At 34.9% G+C, this 20,547-nt stretch overlaps 1 protein-coding gene across 2 annotated transcripts in view; it reads right to left on the minus strand.

Moving 5' to 3' along the window:
* Positions 1–20,547, minus strand: part of LOC105217355 (nuclear hormone receptor FTZ-F1) — a 109,818-nt gene that overhangs the window by 34,172 nt on the left and 55,099 nt on the right. The gene's annotated exons all lie outside the window — the stretch shown is intronic.

Here is a 20,547-nt window from a genome sequence, read left to right on the forward strand (position 1 = left end):
CAAACAGACATTCTTAGTAATTATATATAATCATTGTCCTGGTCAAACGAACTTACAAAACAAGTAATTATTATTATTTTGCCGTAATCTATTATTGTAGACATGAGCCTTTTCTGTTTCCTCTATATTTTTGACCAACTGATTCATCAATCTAACTCTAAAAGATCAATAGAAGACCCGACTAAGTAAAGCAAAAAAGAAACGGCTGGAATAAAAGTAGTCGAGAATTAGCTTAGGCATAGAGATAATTAAGGAGGATGAGAAAAAGAAAAATGTCATTCTCGTCGCTTTCTTGTTTTATGATACGAGTATACATAAAAGTGAGGAAATAATTCTTATGATCAAATAGTATATATTAAAGAAAATTGGATGCTTTAGCATCACTTAATCACTTACTTTGTATTAAAATAATAATTATTTAAAGAAAAAAATTAAAATAATTATTATTTTTTATTTAAAAGTCTTTAGTTATCCACAATTCAAAGCTTAAGCTTGAAAGAACCGGCCTAGAGTCCTCATATCTGAAAGAATTGTATAGAATCTTAGCATAGAGTAAGGCGTGTTAATGCTTGAAGATCGATACTGAAGCCAGAAGTTAAAAAGAAAGAATTTTACAATATGAAAAGGTAAAAATCTTTTAATACACAATTATGTTGAAATAATTCCCCATTTCTAATTATCTGACCCTTTAAAACCCTTTTGATACAATAGAAACAAGTATAAACTCAAAGAATTGCAGCTTCGGTTTATATTCAGAGTCACATAAATATCTCAAATTGTATGAGAACATTGCATATAAGAACTGAACCTAAAACTCTTTTAATATTTTTTTCCATTCCTCCAAACTAGAAACCATTTCTATGAAACACAGTGTAATTTCCGGAGTCCACTGAAACAGAACACATTCACTCTCAATTAAAGGGCTACGCGGAGTCAGTGCATGAGTAACCAAACAGAAATTTGTTAAAACAAAATTAAAGCAAAACACAGCAACGAAAACGAGCAAAAAAGCACGGAGCGCTGTTTCACACAAAAGTGAAACCAGTTAACAGCAAAGGTAAACAAGAGAGGAACTAACACAAATAATATACCCCAAACGCGTTGGCAGAAATAAGAATATGGATTCTTAATTATTGAGGTAGGGTATTTAAATTAAATGCGATCCCGGTTTTAAGAGCAATTTATGTAATAAACATAAGAAGTATAAGTCCATTTTATATTTTCCATGCACTGGTTTCTATTTTGATAGCTCGGAATTAATAATAAGGTGTATTTTTACCAATTCTATAGATGTAGCTTTTTCTACAATAAGAAATTTTTTATAATTAAAATTGCAATTAAAATCTCCTTACTTTTTATTAAATTTAAAATGGATAAACGACAATTTTTTATTTAAAAGCCACCAAAACCGTACATATGTATCGGTACATGAAGTAGACAATGAAATATATTTTGTGCTGTAAGAATGCAGAATTATACAACTTCTTTAACACTAAACCTAGCAGAGCGGTCAATTGACTACTTTGAAACTTTGAAAAATAATTATTAATTATTATAAGATAATTATTTTGCGCTTATTTTTTATGCTAAATTCTGTATTAATTACAATCAACTGGAAAATAGCATTATTTTTATTTCAAAAGCGGTAATTTGACCGCCATCTGTAGAAATAGGTATGTATGTATATAAAATAATTCGGTAGGTTTAGTGAAAATGAAAAGTAGGGCTGAATATGTAATTTGAAATGTTCTAAAGAAATAGGCTTGAAATTCCATTCAGGTAGGTAGTTGAGGTGTTAAGGAGTTAATGGTTTCTTGATTGCTTAGACAAATACAATTAAGTCGATGATGTGCTAATCATTATTTTTAATTCCAAAGATAATTTAAAATAGGCTACTTAATTATAATTGAGCTTGATGTGGAAATTAATTGTTAAGTCAAATTGGTTGATGATTTTAAGTTATATTTCATATAATTCAAATTATCGAACTTGATGGAGTTTCAAAAAAAATTTAAATATACATAAGTATTTCAACAAAAAAAAAATATTGTTGAGAAGAGCAAATTAAATTTGAAAAATATTTTTATTGCCTTCTATAATTAAAAAACTTTTCGACTAAAAAACCATAAAAGTTAATGCACAAGTTATTCATTTTATATATTCTTCATTATTTCTTCATTATATATATTATATTAAATATAGAAATTTATTTTAATTTTCTTTGATGATTCTTTGATTTATCTGGACTTAACTACTCTTATATTCGATGTTATCCTAAATTTCGAAACAAAAAAACACTCACAAGACACTATGCAACTGTATATTGAATACACCAGCCATGCAGAGGGAATTTAAATTCAAATAGGACTCTGCATTTCAAATTTTTTTAAGTAATAAAGTTCACCGGGAAATTTGAGTATAATTAAAAGGCAAATCGATGCCGAAATTATGCGATATTTCAACATTAATTTATCTTTTAATTTCAATAGAGTAAAAAAAAATGTGTTTGTAACATACTAGCTGTCTTCATGATTTGATTTTGAAAAATATTTACTTTCTAAACTATATTTATATCTAATCTATAACATTTACATTAAGATCGTTTCGCATTCCATTATGTGTCTAATGAAGTGCTTCCCATTCAAAAAAAGTTATGCAATCCACTTGTAGGGTATAATGAAAAGACGACAACGTAGCCACTCAACGAGTCGTACGCTCTCGCGCTCTCTGCGAAAAAGTTCGTTGAAAGCGAAAGTGAAATATGTAATCGTTGGCTACAAGCCAGCTTGAGTTGGATTAACTTGACTTTGCTGCTTGGTTGCATGCTCAACACACACATACACGTGAGTGAGCTGATGTGTGAATGTGTTTTTTTTTTATTTTTGTTTACCTTTTGAAGCCACAGTGCGAGCAACTAATGAGGTGCCCGTGTACCAGCAGAGCGGTATGCCATATAAAAAAGAAGCTTTGATATTGAATTATAGAAGCATGCATATAGATATGAGATACATACACATATGTATATTTATGTATGAGTGTGTGTGAATATTAATCCTTCATGTCGAACGATCGCCGAGATTTGTGTGAATTTTATAGATACATAACTATATGTGTATATGTATACACGTGTGTGTTTGCATCATCGATATCTGTTCATCGATTTGATCCTCTTAAATCAATAGAGGATCTTAGATACCGTTCTTTATTCATGTTACGCCCTACTACCTGCAACACGCGCATGGACATACACACGTATCTAAGCACCGTTGATCGCCGGTGGAAACCCTTTACGCCTGACATATCAACTGACTGATTGACTCAAGTAGTGAAGTAGCGGATTTATGAGTTGACTTGTTTGTTTGCTTCTTGCATAGCGCTTTGAACGCAAATTAAATGTGCGACCAAAAGTAGTGGCTTTTAGATTTCTCGAGTAGGTAGGTAGGTATTTACCCAACGCCTGGCAGCAGCAACGCATATGCCTTTGGCTTCTTTTGTTATACGGTACCTAAATAAATTTATCTGCCATAATATGCATACTCTACGTGCGTGCGTATGTGTGTGTGTTTGTGTACATAAATAACCTATTTTGCTTTCGCTTGTACTTCTAGGAAGAGTAAGCCTTTCATTCGGGGCGTTTTGTTTAACCGTTTTGTGTAGCAAAATGCATCGAAACACGCAAATATCACGGCACAAAACACAAAGCCATCAAGCGTTTGTCTTAAATTGTTTCCAAAATAACTAAACGACATTAGGCGAAAAGGTAACACACGTCAACAATACGGTCAAAGAAATTTTGAGCAGCCTTTTTCGGCGGAATACTTAGATTTTGAATCCGTTAAGTTGGAAATTGCTTTGAATGGATGTTGAAATTGTTGTACAAATATGTGTCACATAATGGAAATTACAATAATAATTGTTAGAAACAACAAAATATACATCCGAATATCTGTAAAAATGCATTAGAAAAATACTGTCTTGGAAATCACTAGTTAGTTGTCCGAAAGTGAAATACTATTCTCTTCTAATTTTGTTCAGATATTTTACTTACTGATCCAGATATAACACTGATCATTATACACATTATATGAGGACTTAGTGAAAAATATGAAATTATTTGTAAAATTTTTGGCAAACAAAAGTCTTCTCAGAAAAGCTTAATTTGTATAAGAAATAACTTATGGATTAATCAGATTCGATGTACATCTTTATTTCTCTATACGACTTTTCTCTGGGTATTTGACCAATTTTTTTTTTCCAGGAGATTTAGCCGTAAGTAAAAATAATTGTTTCGAAGTTAGTCTCCAAAATCAATATATTTGGATTCGAAAAACAGGACTTAAAAATAGTTATTAATTACAGGATATACATAGCTACTAAAAAATCCATATGGATATAATCTACATTTTCCTCTTTAAAAATATGAAACTTTTCGGTCAAGCTTATATGACAGATGCTATGAGGGATCTCAGTTTGATCTTCGAAAAAAAATTTATATCGAGAAATACTGGTGGACCCCTTAAACATCTGTCATATAAGCTGGACCAAAAAGTTTTTGGTTTGCCTGACTCAGCAGCACACATTTGAGATTTGTTTGTGATTTGTTGAGGTTAGGTTCAACTACAAAATATAGTTATTCAATTCCTATGGAGCTCTCATGTAAAAACGATTGCAACTTTTGAGGAAGATATTGTAAAATGAAGGTTATAGTGAAATAATTATTCTCGTGAAGCTTCTAACTGAATTACCCAAGACAACGTTCACTAAATGAGATTTTTGTATGTATGTATGTTTGCTCCCAAATGGCACAATTTCGGAGAAGAAACAACATCTATAAAAGGTCCGACAATTCACGAAGTGTATATAAATTGATTAAGAAATATGTATATATATATTTGGCGTAGGAACCGCTTTAAGCGATTATAGCCAAAATATGAAATATGTGCCGAAGTAATTATTTGCAGAAGAGCTAAGATTATATGAGGTACATCTCGAAATTTAGTGTTTAAAAAAAAAAATAGAAGTCAAATCATAACTGAGCCACGATATTACTGGGGTTATACCATGCGACGTCCTGTTTTTTGGGGATTTTTAAGGACTTTTTTTACGACTCGTAAATAGATAGAGCTTTAAGTTTATTATCAATATATATTTTAAGCTAAAAAGATTGTGTAGAATGATAACTCATCCTCGAAAGAAATGCTCGAAGTTCCTCCACGATAAAGGACTATTACCAATGAATATGTTAAAAATGTGACTTTTGGTAGGCATTTAAAAAAAATATATTTTTTTTTGAGTTTTTTGCTATAAAGAAATCGAAAAAAATATATATGTCGATTTTTTGAGCCCATAACATGGGATCATTGCTACTACTTTCTGTTACTAAAATTAAATATGAGTCTGTATCTATGAGATTATGGATGGATTCTTGGCACAAAAGCACATTATTAGAAGGAAAGATTTATCCCTTAATTTGTATCAAATACTTTAAGAGTCTTTCCAATATTTTCGGTAATAAATTATCCATTGGTACTGAGGTCTTCATGTTCTCAATCTGGGGCCTTGAAAAGTTATAGTCCGATTTCTACAATAACCGATGCCAAACCTCTAATGCAGTATTTTTACAAAGTGTTTATTCCGATATCTTCATTTGCTGTTCATTTACATACATACTTAATATAAAGTGAACGAATCAGATGAAATTCAAAATTATGTTATATGACAAATACGCGTGGTTGTGACCTGATTTTGCCTATTCGATAACAACAGGGTGTCAAGAAAGTATGATGTACCAAATTTCGTTGAAATTGATCGAAAATTTCCTGAGAAAGGATAAAAAAACCTAAAAGTAGGCGAGGTTTAGCTATTTTCCATTTTTTTAGCGATCTTAGAAAGAAAGACTGCACTTCTTTATAATTATACTCTCGCAACATGTTGCACAGAGTATAATAGTTTTGTTCACATAACGGTTGTTTGTGTCACCAAGAAATAAAAGAGGTAGATATGGGGTTATTTATATATAATTGATCAGGATGACGAGTGGATTTGAAATCCGGATGTCTGTCCGTCCGTCTGTCCGTGCAAGCGATAACTTGAGTAAAAATTAAGATATCTTAATGAAACTTGAAACACATATTCCTGGGCACCCTGAGGAGGTTGCTTTCGAAAATGGGCAAAATCACTGCCACGCCCACAAAACCTATACAGTGTCATAACTAAGCCATAAATAAAGTTATGAAAATAAAATTTGGAACATAGGATCACATTAGGAAGGGGCACATTTGGATGTAATTGTTTTTGAAAAGTGGGCGTGACTCCGCCCCCAAATAGGTTTTTTGTATATAACTCGCAAACCAATAAAGCTATATAAACCAAACTTTCTGCAGACGATTTTTTTAACTATTTCCTTATACAGTCCAAAAATAAAAGAAATCGGATAATAACCACGCCCACCTCCCATACGAAAGTTAGGTTGAAAATTACTAAAAGTGGGTTAACTCACTAACGAAAAACGTCAGATACACTAAATTTTACAGAAGAAATAGCAGAAGGAATCTTCATTCATTTTTTTTTTTACAAAATGAGAAATGGGCGTGGCATCGACCACTTATGGGTCAAAAACCATATCTCAGGGACTATTCGACCGATTCGAATGAAATTCGGTATATAATATTTTCTTGACACCCTGACAACACGGTTAAAAAATGAGCGCAATCGGTTTACAACCACGACTACTTTCCTTATAACTCAATTTTGAATTCCATCATAATATATACATTAATAATATATACATTAGGAACCAATAATGATAGCGAAATAAAACTTTACACAAATACTGTATATGATCTGTGGCATCACTTGTGAAAAAATTGTCGAAAACGGACTATAACTTTTCAAGGCCGCAGATATCGGACATGTTGAACTCAGCGCCTAAGGTTAAATTTTAACCGAAAATATGGGTAAATCTCTCAGATAATTTAATGTAATTCAGAGGAAATTGTTTTCTTCCAATAGGGTGTCTCTGTTCCAAAAATTATTAAAATCGGGTCACAACATCTCCTAGCTCCCATATACATAATTATAGGTTTTTCAAAAATTCGTTGGGCTTTATTCCGCATATATATATTGGTTAATATGTGATATATATTGGATATAGTGTACCTTGCTGTTGAAATTGAATGAAATCGGTTGAGGAATTACCTCAGCCCTCATATCTATATACGACGATTTTCGTTATTCTATTAAACTTTATGCCGAATTTATGGGTAAATTTGTGCGTTATCTTAATAAAATTTCTTCAATAAATTGTGAAATTTAGTGCTTCTGACGCTCTTCGTTAGTGAGTTATTGTACTTTAAATAGTTTTCAACATAACTCTTGTATGGGAGGTAGGCGTGGTTATTATCCCATTTCACTCATGGAACATTATGGAACGCTACAGTCAAATGTGTCTAATTTTGGTTTATATAGCTTTAGTAGTTTTCGAGATACAGCAAAACTTCCCTAACTTGAAAAACCATAATACACAAAAAACTTCTAATTAGAGAGATTTCCAAGTTAACAAAGGTAATTTGTATGAAATTTGACTTTTATTGCCAATTCAAGAATTCGAGTTATGGAGAATTTAGAGTTATGGAAGTTCAACTGTATATGCAAAAATCTTACTAGAGGGTGAGCGCATGCTTACTTCCTTTGGACCTTATTTTGGTCCTCTATACCAAATTTCACATGTTATGGGGGTATAAACAGACATATTTTTTATAATAAAGAGAACTCTTTATTACACTTTTGGAATAACCCAGTATATTAAAAAAGCAGTTACACGGAAAATCATAACAAGCTGGTGGGTAATACCACTTGCGATTTCTACGCCAACATTTGGGGAAAATCAACAGAGTGATCGAAGTTACCGTTATTGTATTTCCAACGTATTTCACAAGCGCAAGATTTTATCTCGCCGATCACTACGAGTGATTTCTCTTTGAAACACTCCGTCATATTACACATATTTCCAATTAAAATTGCCAAAGTGTTAAAAGGAATGAATGCGAACGAAACGAAACGAAAATGTTTTATTAACATTTCCAAGACAGCATTTTGGCAGCGTTGCTATACGAAATGTTCAATATTTGATGCGTCACTTTCGATAATGTAGCGCAAGATTTCAAAATCAATACGCACACACACACATACATACATACAGGCAAACAGACATATCTGCCGAAACGAAAAAAGCGTAAAGTTACGAAATCTCGACGATACCGCAAAAGGCGTGAAAATGTAACTTTTATGTATTTGTATTTGTATTTGTTTGTGTGAGCTATTTGCGATTATTTAACAATTTTTCGATAGGCACACACACACACATACATATACTTGCACATATGTTTTTTTGTTTGTATGCACGCTTGTGTGCGCTCGCATCCAACACGCAGCAGCAGCCAGACAATAACAGGCATTTTTCGGGTTTTTTTCAACAGATTCTTTCAACACCCGTACAAACATCGCCCAGCAAATTCAAAGTTGCTGTCTGCCAATGAAGACACAACAATGGCAGCGTCTTACTGTAGCCCAACAAGGAAAGTGAGAGTGCGAGTGGAAGTGGAAATGGAATGGGAAGTGTGGCGTTGAGTTGAAATGATGCCGCACAACGGCGCCGCGCCGCCACCAACAACACTGATGGTGGGGCAAGTTTAGTGAAAGCCAGTCAGTCAGTTAGCCAGCAGAGCGAGTGAGTAAATATAAAACAAAAGTCAGTAAATATCCGTAGACGCTTAAATTTGGGGCAATACTGCAGAAATCGAAAACGGTATTCATAAAAAAAAATAAAAAAAAAAAAAAAATTAAAAATTACAACAATAAAAATTTACAAAAAAAAATTTAGAACAACAAAAATAATTAAAATTATAACAACATAAAAAATAAGAAAAAATAAAAATTACAACAATAAAAATAATAAAAATTATTAAAATTACAACAACAAAAATTATAAAAATTATGAAAAACTAAAAAAATAAAAGAAAATATCACAACAAAAATAATTAAAATTATAACAACAAAAATTATAAAAATTACAAAAACAAAAATAATAAAAATTACAACAAATAAATAACAAAAATTACAACAAAAACAAAAAAAAATATGAAAATTAAAGAAAAAATGTAAAACAATTACAACAACAAAACTAATAAAAATTACAACAATAAAAATTAAAATGTAATGAAAAATTAAAGAAAAATATTTAAAAATGTACCACAAAAATAATAAATACTAAAACATTACAACAGCTAAAATTATAAAAATTAAAATAAAAAATACAACAACAAAAGTTATAAAAAAATTATAATAAAAAATTCATATTAATTAAAAAACCAAAATTAAAAAAAAAACTTTAAATAAAATAAAAATATAATAAAACAATTTACAGCAAGTAAAAAAATAAAAAAGGAAAAAATATTAAAAAGTTGTAAATAATAAATATTAAAAAATTACAACAGCAAAAGTTATAAAAATTAAAAAACCGTCGATCACCCAAATAATAACTTGGCGAACCTGAGAGTTGAAAAATGTGAAACAGAATTAATGAAATCAATTTATGGTCAACGCCAAAGTAAGTGGGCAGAAGAAGAAATCGAAATCAAAATCGTAACCAAACACATACGAAGTGAAGAAAAAAATTCGAAATGAAAACGAAAACTCGATCACACACACACACACACAAAGTTGACCAATTGACTTTGCCCCTGTCGAGAAATGCGGTTACCAGGCCGGATGATGCTGTTGCTGGTAATGCTGGCGCTGTCTTCAGCAAACATAGACACACACACACTCAAATCAAATAGCTACAGACCGCATACGTCATAGCAAAGTGTGCGATTGCGAAATCTCCAACAGCGCAATAGTGGCGTCATCGGCATCTTTCGCCTGCCAAAGCGGCATTTAATACACACTCTTTCCATCTCTCGCTCTTGCTGGCGGCGCTCTTGCTGTGTGTGTGTGCAAAAGTTTGGTGGAAACAAGTTTTGAGATCAACTACAGTTTGGCCGCAAACTTTGTTTTGCGCCTCTTCTACTCCATTTACTGCTAGCAGCCTTGCGCGCAAACGCAGACAGCGCAACAAGCGGTGAGCGCGCGCCGCTGCCACCCTGACCCCAACGCTTAACGCCAGTGATGTGTTTTACCAACCCAAGCACCGGTATGCAACGCGCGCATGCGCTTGTATGTGTTGGTTGCGCATGCGCAATCGCTGCTAAACGACAAAAACCTTTTAGTATTATTATTGTTGTTGTTGTGTAAACAAAGATTACACGTGTATGTGAATGAGTGTTACGCAGCCGCCGCATAGGCGTAGATGCGCCGCCATGGAGTTATAAGTTATACTCCATGCTTCTGCGCAGGCGGTCGCGGGGGCGGCGCTCATCGCAAACACACACACACACCCACTTTAGCGTATTTTGTAATTTCATAACATTGAGTTTGTGACTCGTAACTTTGAACGCGGACATGGCCAGAATGCAAAATTTTAGTGTATGCGAGCTTTTTTTCTGTCCGCCGAGGAACGCGCTTGTCCGAAAATACCAACAATTTGCGGTTCTTTTGCTTTTGTGATCGAAAATAAATTCGCCGATTAACATGTAAGGTGTGTTAAGTGCGCGAGCGCAACCGAACTTATACGAAGTCTTGGGTGAGGTTATGGACTTAAGGCGCTCCAGTAAACCCGAGAGAGTGGTGTTGCTTGCACTTTGTTGAAAGAGAGCGGTTTAATGGAGTCGAAGCGCTAGTTGAAATGGTGTCCGTAAACTCTTAATAACTAGGCCATATAGTTGAGTATTCTTTAAATGAGAATGTAAATTGTGCAACCAGAGAGTCGAGGGAGAGTCTTTCGGTCCCTACAAGTCATATTATGACCACAAAACTGAATTACTGAGCGAACATTTTTTCATGTACCTAGTTAAGTTTTTAGAAGAAATGACACTCTCTTAAGGCCACACCTCTCTTGAGTGTACAAAAATCGCTCGACGGTGAGTATCCGTTCAAGAAATGTTTCACTGCACTACTATTACTACTCAGATCTAAAAACGATTCCAAAAATGATCATATCTGTTATTATATCTAATATAAGGAAGAGCGAAAAACATTCATAAAATATCGACTCTCTCTGAGAGAAATCTCCTAAGTTTTCTATCAAAAGACAAGTCTCCATTAAAACCTCTCACAGACCCAACCAATCCACGTTGACTTCATTCCAAAACTGACTCCATTCCAAAACTCTTATAAACAACCGTTAGACGAAAAAACACTCTCCATTAAGCACTTGTCATTGGGTATAAAACAACTTGTAATACTCGTATGCCGCAACCAATCGCACAATGATTCGTGAAAACTATTTAATAGTTTATTATTCTCGACAATTGCTCGATATCGTCGAACGATAAAAACTAAATGCAATGAATACTAAAATAATGTAATTGCTATCGAACAATATGTATGTACAGATATGTACCGTACACGTGCAGTGGTGAGGAAGTTGCGCTATTCTGGGAACTCCAATGATTGAAGTAGTCGCTTAAAAAGAAATAACGCTAAGTGACTCTGTGTGCAGTGTATTTCGAGTGGCTGTTAGTGACGTAAAGTTTACATTGCATAATGCAAGGGTTTGGAGGTCAGGCTGAAAAATAAGCTTATTGGAAGTATAATTTGGATTTGTAAATGGAGAGACGTTATTGGAGCTATTTAGGATGAGTAGTGGTACTGTAGTAAAGGGCGATCTATGGATCCATATGAGCTAAACTTTCGGAGATATATCTACTCCGGTAGTAAATACATCTCTACTTACGTCGGGTTGAGCGTTGTTTTGACTTCAACTAGATATCAATGAGTAGTGAATAAATGGTTTGAATAGGTCTTCAAAATGAATTCATTTGAATTGGTCCATTATCGGACAGTTTGGATGCTCAGTTCATGTAATTAGACGAAAGATCTTTCCAAATATTAATATGTTTACTCGGTGGTGTGCCACTTTGCTGCTTTGGAGAAAACTTGTTGATGCTAGTCGGATGATGGAATCGCGTTCGACTAATGTGTAGCTACTCTGGTCTTTAAATATCGGCTGCTAATAGAGTATGCTGGACGATGGAGCGATGAGCTGTACGTGTTATTCGACGACATAGTTCAGCGAATAAAAAGACAGCGGCTACGCTGACTAGATCATGTCGATGCATTTCACACTGGTGAAAGGAAAGGAGGAAGACCTCCACTCCGTCGGCTATAACCGCGTAAGCGGTACTACTCCAGTTAAGAAGAAGAAGAATAGAGTATGACGAAGTAATATTCGATTTTACAATCAATATGGATTGTAAAATCCTGCCTAAATCGGCAAGCATAAATCAATTGTCATTGAAGTCATCTAACGGGAGTCCCACGAAACGAGCTGTTTCGACAGCGTCGAACCAAAGGGAAAGGGATGTTAGATGAATGGGGTTTGTTGGGTATGTCAAATCCGACAACTGCCGATTCTGCGGCATAGACCCGGTCTCTATCGGTCAACCAAGGGCTGCCCTTTCGGCTGATTTCCAACTATTTCCATCAGAATTGTGATTTATTAGGAAACCTGTGTTATTATACATTGAGCAGGCAATTAAAGAGAGCGACGTTTCAGTAAAGAATTGTTTTGGTGTTACAAAATCAGTCCACTAAAATATAATAAATTTGATCTCTGACGAAGCTTGAAATAATTAACGGGACAAATCATATAGAGATCTGCTCCTCTATTCTTCTTTTCTTTCAAAAAACATTTTTCCAAATACAGTTCAATGTCCATAACTCGAAGCTCGGTAACTCAAAGATCTCCAACAGGAATTTTCTAAAATTTCATATAAATTACCTTCCAAAGCCACTCTAACTCGAAATTATTTTATGGATTATGATGATTCGAGTTAGGGAAGTTGAACTGTATATTGTTGCATATTTTTATCCCCTCTGTGGCTCTCTATGTGTAAATTATTGAGTACCTCGATTTAGATTATGACTAACTATGCTATCCGGTTGAAACTCAAAGCTCCACTCCTAAAAGTATTCGAAACTATATGAGCAGATCAAAAGACGAAATTGCCAGCAAGAGGAAAAAAAGAAGAAGAACCAGAGAATGATGTATTTTTCATATGTACTTTAACAAACGAGACACAACACTAGTGTAACATATTTCCTAATATTTTTCAATATCTTTTTTCTGCTCTTTGTTTTGCCATTTAACTAATTGCGATTACATAATCACAGCTTGACTGACCATTCTGGCCGCAAGCCGTTGAAGCCCACCAAACTCATAGGCAACTGTTGGCGAGGCGGCCGAAGAAATCGATTGCAAAGAGTATGTTTTAATAAAAGCAAAATGAAAATAACAAATCATCAACAGATTACAGATTTACAGCTTACAAAAACAACAATGCAATGGAAATTTTGAAAAAAAAAAAACAAATCATAAAAAATTAAAATGAAAAAAAAAATTCAAAAATAAAAAATAAAATTGCAACAGCAGAAGCAACATCAATCAAGCAACAATAAAAGACAAAAAACAACTAAACAAGATGAAGGAAGGAACTAAAAAGAATGACTTAAAAAATCAAAATTAAAACCAAGCCAAGCCAGAAGACAACGAGTACATACTTACACACGTATATAAGCAGCCAAAAAACAAATATACAAAATGCAGTCAACAACAAAAAGTGCTTGTAGTAAAGCAGTAAAAAATCGTAGAAAAACAACAACAACAATAGCAAAACAACGTCTCAACCTGAAACGAAACCTTGTAACATTTTTCCGTTTCGCCTTAACTTAATTGTCGTTGTTTTTGCTTTTATTGTTTCTGTTTTTTTGTTAGCCGTAATTGTTGTTGCTGTTGCTGTTGCTGCTGTTGTCATCGCCAACAAACACATGTGTATTGTTGTTTTTGTTAACGAGCACTATTAGCTTGGCTGGTTGGTTGGCTGATGGCTTGGTCATGCCGGTTTTCAACATCGGACGCAGTTAGCACAGTCAGACAATGTTAGCCACTAAGTATATACATATATGTATGTTCGTATGTAATAAGTAACGTCACTCAATAAATATTACATCTACTACATATATGATGCTTTGGGCCCCATTTGCCTACCAACCCCATATGGATGTCGTTTGGTCATTAAGCGTGTGTTTGTAAGTATGTATGTCTGTGCATACAAAGCAGAATATGTGGCAAGCAAGCTTATACAATTTACATACGTACAGCCATTACGTACATTACAGCATATACGTAACAACGTAAGTTACCAAAAACAATCAAGATTACAGCAACATAACCAAAAACAAAAAGAAAAACGAGCTCATACCAAGAAGACTAAAAACAATGGCAACGACAAAACAGAACTCCAGCAAACGAGTTATAATGCAAGCGACAAAACACAACCTAAAACAACACCACTACATTGAAATTAATGTGGAATCTTTAAACCGGAGTTGGTGCTAAAGATGACTCGTGTGGAAGTTGTCAATGAGCAAATTAAATGCACAAAAGAAATATTGGAGCCAACTGCAGAGAGAGAGCAGAGCGCTAGAGGAGAGAGTAAATAGTGGAGCAGGGTTGCCGCGATTTTGGAAATGAATATAAATATGCCATGGAGAAAATCATATTTTGGAACTACTTCGAAGTAGTGGTCTAATGTAATTATTAGATAATACTTGGTTGTGGGGTATCTAACATGTTAGATTATGTTCCATATTTTGAGTTTAACGAACAAAATAGATAATCATCCTGACTTCGTATTTCTAACCTCTCAAATATTAGTAGAAGCAATATTTAATGAAATGATAACACAAGTCTAAATCGGTTGTTTTGTTTTTACAACTAACCAACCAAGAGGAGACTAAAAATATTGAAGTGTCACCAAAAAATTGTATAAAAATATAATATATATAAAAATATATAATTATAATGCTCAAAATGAACAGTTTAAGATTAAAAAGTAAAGTTTTTAACTTAAGGAGGTCATTCCATGCGACGGCCTGTTTTTAGGAAGCTTTTTTAGAATTTTCTGCCTACCACTAGTAATTAGATATTACTTTAAGTTTATTAACCATTATTTGACAGTATAAAAAGAAAGCGGGTCTTAAATCTGTAAGCTTAAATGCAAATTTACTACGAATAATAATGAATGAATATACCAAATATTGGACTCTTGGTAGACATTTGAAATAGTTCCGAATTTCGCTTTTTTTGGTTTTTTAATCAATAAAAGAGCGTTCCATGAATTTATATGTGCTGAGTTCATCCAACAAATTTCAAGTCATTCGGTCAAGCCGTTTTTGAGATACGATGGAGGAATGTTTGAAAAACACAGTTTTGAGAAAAACGCGTTCAAAGTTTCCAGCTGCCAACTCAGCGCTACGCACAGTTCCTTCTTCTAACTGCTGTATCATTAACCCTGGAAAGTCATGTCTCGTCGTTTCGACGACGCGAGTGTTTATTTTGTACAAAACCCGAATGAATCAGGGCTGTGAAAATTGTATTTATTTAATAAAAGATTTAAGAAAAACTGTTTTATATTGTTTTATTTAGAAGATATATAAACCAGGTAATGTGAATATATTGATTTTAGTAGGTTTTGATAGGTAGGATAATATATTAAGGACTTTGAGTAATGCCGTCGTCGAATCGACGAGGGATGACCTCTACTTTTTAAAAATAGCGATGACCTTCTAGGGTTAAAGCGGTTTCGAATTTAATAAAATCACTTTACTACTTTATTCTAGACATGTTAAGAAAGTAATTTAGAAAAAAAATCAATTTTTTAAGCGAATCTTATGGGAAGACCCCTTAAATCGTATTTTAAAATCATAAAAAATGTATTCAATTTATAAAATTGTAAAAAAAAGTCCATTGTCCAATACGAACGATCGTTTCGACACTGTACGTTCGTTCGGGTCTCTTACTCAGCATGTAGAACTATAAACATAAAACTTATATTTTTTAAATCAGGCGACGACAGTACTTGAAGGCTATCAAAAACATGTTTAAAATTAAAGAAATATAATTCCCTTGTTTTTACTGCCAGATGAAATTGTCAATGTTAGGACTTTTTGTAAACTCTAGACTCTTCGAACTTCTCATATTGAAATAAGAAGTAAATAATGATTACTGTTTACTTCAGTTTTTAATTAATACATATAGGTTAGTTTAACCCCGATATACCACCTTGTAAGTAAGAGAACAAATAACGGGAGCCAGTATACATATAACTATATAAAAATTAAGATGAGTTATTTTTACAAGCAACTCTTCCTATTTGAACGAATATCCAACGAATAGAGGGCTGCTATGTTTTTAAAGGGTATCCGAACAACTAATGTTCTCTTTTTTAGAAAATTGTATTCCTTTCAATTCAATCATTGCTTTACCTAATACCTTAATTTCAATCGGCAAAGAGAAAGGATCCTTCAGATTTAAGCTACATTGAAGTCAAGGATATATTTAAATCATTTGTTAAATAGAAAGAAGAATAATAATATCTTCACTAAAGTTCATAACTGTGATAAATTAGTATTATTAAATTCCCGACATCATTCATTTATTTTCATTATATTTCTAAGAGGCTGTTGAAATATCAAAATGTCATTTACTTTAATACACCTTCTATTTAAACAGGCACACTCAGTTCATCTTGGCAACCCTTTACATCACTGCAATAGAGAGCGCATTTTTAATGAAAACGAAAGCTCTTCCATTGCAGCAACAACACCACAACGTCAGCAAACGTCAAAACACGTACAATCACACACACACACACACCTGCATTGGCACACAAACACACACACGAGCATGCATCGCGAAACGAGGCGACCCAAAAACCCAAAGCCAAAGAATTCACTTTTGCTTTCGGTATGAAATAATAGCTGAGCGCTGCCCGACTCGTCGTCTCACGTCGCGCGCTTACTGCGCTCATAATAATGCATTTCATGTTTGTAGTTGTTGCCGATAGCGCTCGCTGCTAATAGTTGTCGTCGCTGTTGATTGCGCGCTTGTTGTAGCAGCAAACGCTAACGTCGGCGCCGGCAGTGAGCGCGCAGCACGCGAGAAGTAATTAACAATGAGAGTCAAAACATTAAGCATAGGAAAACAGCAAGAGCGGCAAGCTTGTTTTTAAATTGACAGCCGCAGCAGCGCTGCCAGCGCTTAAATGTGTAGCTTTTTGTAGGTTGACTTGACGATCATACACCCACCCGAGCGCCAACTGCTTTTAATGGACGCTCTCACTGACAGTATGGCTGGCGCTCTTTATACGCGCACTCAGCTGCAAGCGAAGCTAGTTTGCTTTGTAAAGTGAGCAGCGCTAACAACACACCCGACGCGACCCGCATTGGTCCAACTCCACTTACAGTCGTATTGCCCCACATTAACCCGGTCTACCCCACTCACAGGCACGCACACAATCGAATTATTACGGCATCGCTTGGCGCTCTCTCTCTCTCGGTGAGCGTAAGCTCTGTGTTTGTTGCATAAATTGTGGGCAAAGCGGGCGCTGAGGCAACAAAGTTAAGTGAGTATATATGCGACTGTGTTCGTGTGTGTGTGTGTTTTGAAGAGCGCCTCAACGAATATGGCAACAACAAATACATGCAAACATCATTGAATAATGTAATAAGTGAAAGTGTAGTGTTGACCTACTTTTCGCTACAGATTCAGGTCTATGTTAGATAGATTAATTTCGTTTTCGTTTTCGTTTCACTTCGTGCGCGTGTCGCACCTCACGTGGCCTACACCCCCGCTGGCCCAATACACGCGATTCACGTTCATCAATATAGACAGCCCCGTATATATTACTGCATACTTATATGTATATATATATTTTTTTGTTTTTGTTGTTTTTATTGTATTTTTGTTGATTCAGACCATGGTACACGAAGTGCAAGACGAACGAAGAAACGCTTTTAAGATGATGGGAAGTTTTCTCACAAATGGGGCGTATAGGGGTATGATTATAATGCAGTTGGCGATTAACAACATACCCATGGTGCTGCAACAACAACAACAACAAAAAACAGGAAAATAACATACAAATTGTGAGCGTGTTGAGGTAGGAGTAGGATATATGAAATATGAGTGTCGAGAGATGATGTTGGTGTACACGCATAGCGGGAAATCCAGTGGGCACAAAAACATCTATATATGTATCTACAAGTAAAAAGGAGGCGGTTTACATACAACCACATTTTTGGCTGTATGCGTGTAGAAGCCATGCTATTACACGTGCTTACGGATATTTACAGCTGTGTTTTTTGGCTTGGAATGTAGGTTAGTGGGTGTTCAGTTTTAGTCATCGTGACCACCACCATCTTCATCATCTCCGAGAACCGAGGCGAATATATGTATGACAAAAGCGTAAGTGACCATAGGCACATTAAATATTTGATTCGTGGTTAGGGTAAGCTCTAAATGTGTGTGTGTGAGTGTATGCTTTAAGTTTCCTTCACAAACAGCTTAACAGTCTGCGAAGTTGTGTGGGGGTGGGAAAATACTTCCTGTTTCTATTAATGGACATTATAATGTAAGTAGAGATATGAGTACAAGGCGAGCATAATGGTGGGAAATTCGAAACATTTTGGAATTTGCAAACAAACATACGTACATGCATATAAATAGCTTTCTAGTAAGTTTGATTAACTATTTTATGAGGTCTGTATTTAGGTAAGATGAGATGAATATAAATGGGACTTTTACAAATTCATATTCAGGAACGGTTTGCCACTTGAAATGAGATGGTGAACTACTTTTTATCCTAATCTTCTTTTAGACTAAGCCTTAGCCTAAGCCCATAATCCAAACATCGAGCTTCCAATAAAATTCCGAAAATGAAGAAAATAAAGTTCAATTCAATTGATCTCAGCAGAAATCAGCAAGTGATCATTTAGAACGAGCATTCTGTTTTCGTAGTGATTGTTCGTATGTCGACGTACATAGGGACACCACCGGGACTGGAATCCCCTCAAAACTATTAAGTCCTCTTTGAACCACCCTGTGGTCTTGATAAAATGAAATAATTCGCATAGTTTGAAAAGTGCAACTTCGCCCACATCACTGAGGAAACCACGTCCGATAGTCGCGCTTCTTTTCCTGTACAGAATTTTACAGTAATCATTGAAAGGAATCCTCAGTCTGATGGCGTATTTCCCAAACAGACAGTGTCATGTTAAAAGTCCTACCAATGTTCTTATGTCATTCCTTATAGATTACAATAGTCGACATGTACTGCTCTTATACCACACAGGCCACGTTTGTCTGCTTGTTGAGGAATTCAGTGATTGTCTCCGCCGATACTCAGATATATCTACAGCATAAATGTCGATTAAATATCTCCACGTTACCAGAGGTATGTGAATTTCTTTTTATTAGCTTTTAACTGTAAGCTGGTTAGTTCATTTGCTTCGCAGTTTCCAGGAATATCGCTATATGCTAGAACCCATTACGAATGTATCGTGAACTATGATGTCAGTGTCACTAATAGCTAAAGCATTCTTGCACTATCTTCGATGAGATTCTAAGAGACTTTAGTGATTTTAAAGCCGCTTGGGTATCCATAAATATAAATATGTTTCTGGTCGTTAACACTCGTTTTGACAGAACGAGAAGGCTTTCTTTAATTTAAGTAATCTCCGCTTGGAAGACACAGCACTGCACTCCGGTAGCCGGAAGGCTATTCTGGTTTCTAATTTTTCTGAAAAGGCATCACCTCCCACTCCCTTATCTGGGTTTCATCCGTCTGTAAAATATTTATCTTTAAATCTTTGTCTACCTTACCCTCTAGAGAGGGGAAGGCTATGTTTAAGTCCGAGTTTAGATTCATGTCTACAGCATTACTAAAGTCCGTAATATTTGGTAGAAATGGGAAGTTGACGAGTATAATAGAATTTCCCGTCGAAATTTACGTCGAATTTCTATTCCATTATTGGCCACCAGACCAATATACCATATGTCACAATCGATTATACCACAGCCGTGTAGAGCCAATGAGATAGACGCGAGGTGTTAGTCCCATTTTGATCCAACTATCTTTCGCTCATCTTCCTTACCCTAGCATCCAAGTTTGGTTGCCATTATAGCTTCCTGTCTAAAATTAGTTCCAGATAGCTTGATCCCTGCTTGTACTAACCCCATCTCTAGACCTAACAACATTTTATTCATTGTTAAGATCCATAGGAGTGGAGATAAACGCCTTCTTGAGCTGAGCCTTTTTGGATGGATATGCACAGCGTTGAAGTCATGAACTTGCCGAGAAGCATCTGTTCTATAAGTTTCGCCTGGGATTCCGAGACGTTCACGATTTTAAGCGCGCTGATTATAGCCTTAAGCTGGATGTTTTGAAAACGCAGAGCTTTTTCAATGTCTGTTACCAACGAGTTTAAAGCTGTTTTCTTCTGAAAAACAATCCAGAGACTGACGAAGAGCAATTAGACTTCGAAGTCATATAAGATACAGAAAATCTTATATTAGAAGGACTCTAAGTCTTCTTTTGGATGGATTGA

This window comes from Zeugodacus cucurbitae, chromosome 4 (assembly GCF_028554725.1).
Source record: "Zeugodacus cucurbitae isolate PBARC_wt_2022May chromosome 4, idZeuCucr1.2, whole genome shotgun sequence".
Lineage (NCBI taxonomy): Eukaryota > Metazoa > Arthropoda > Insecta > Diptera > Tephritidae > Zeugodacus > Zeugodacus cucurbitae.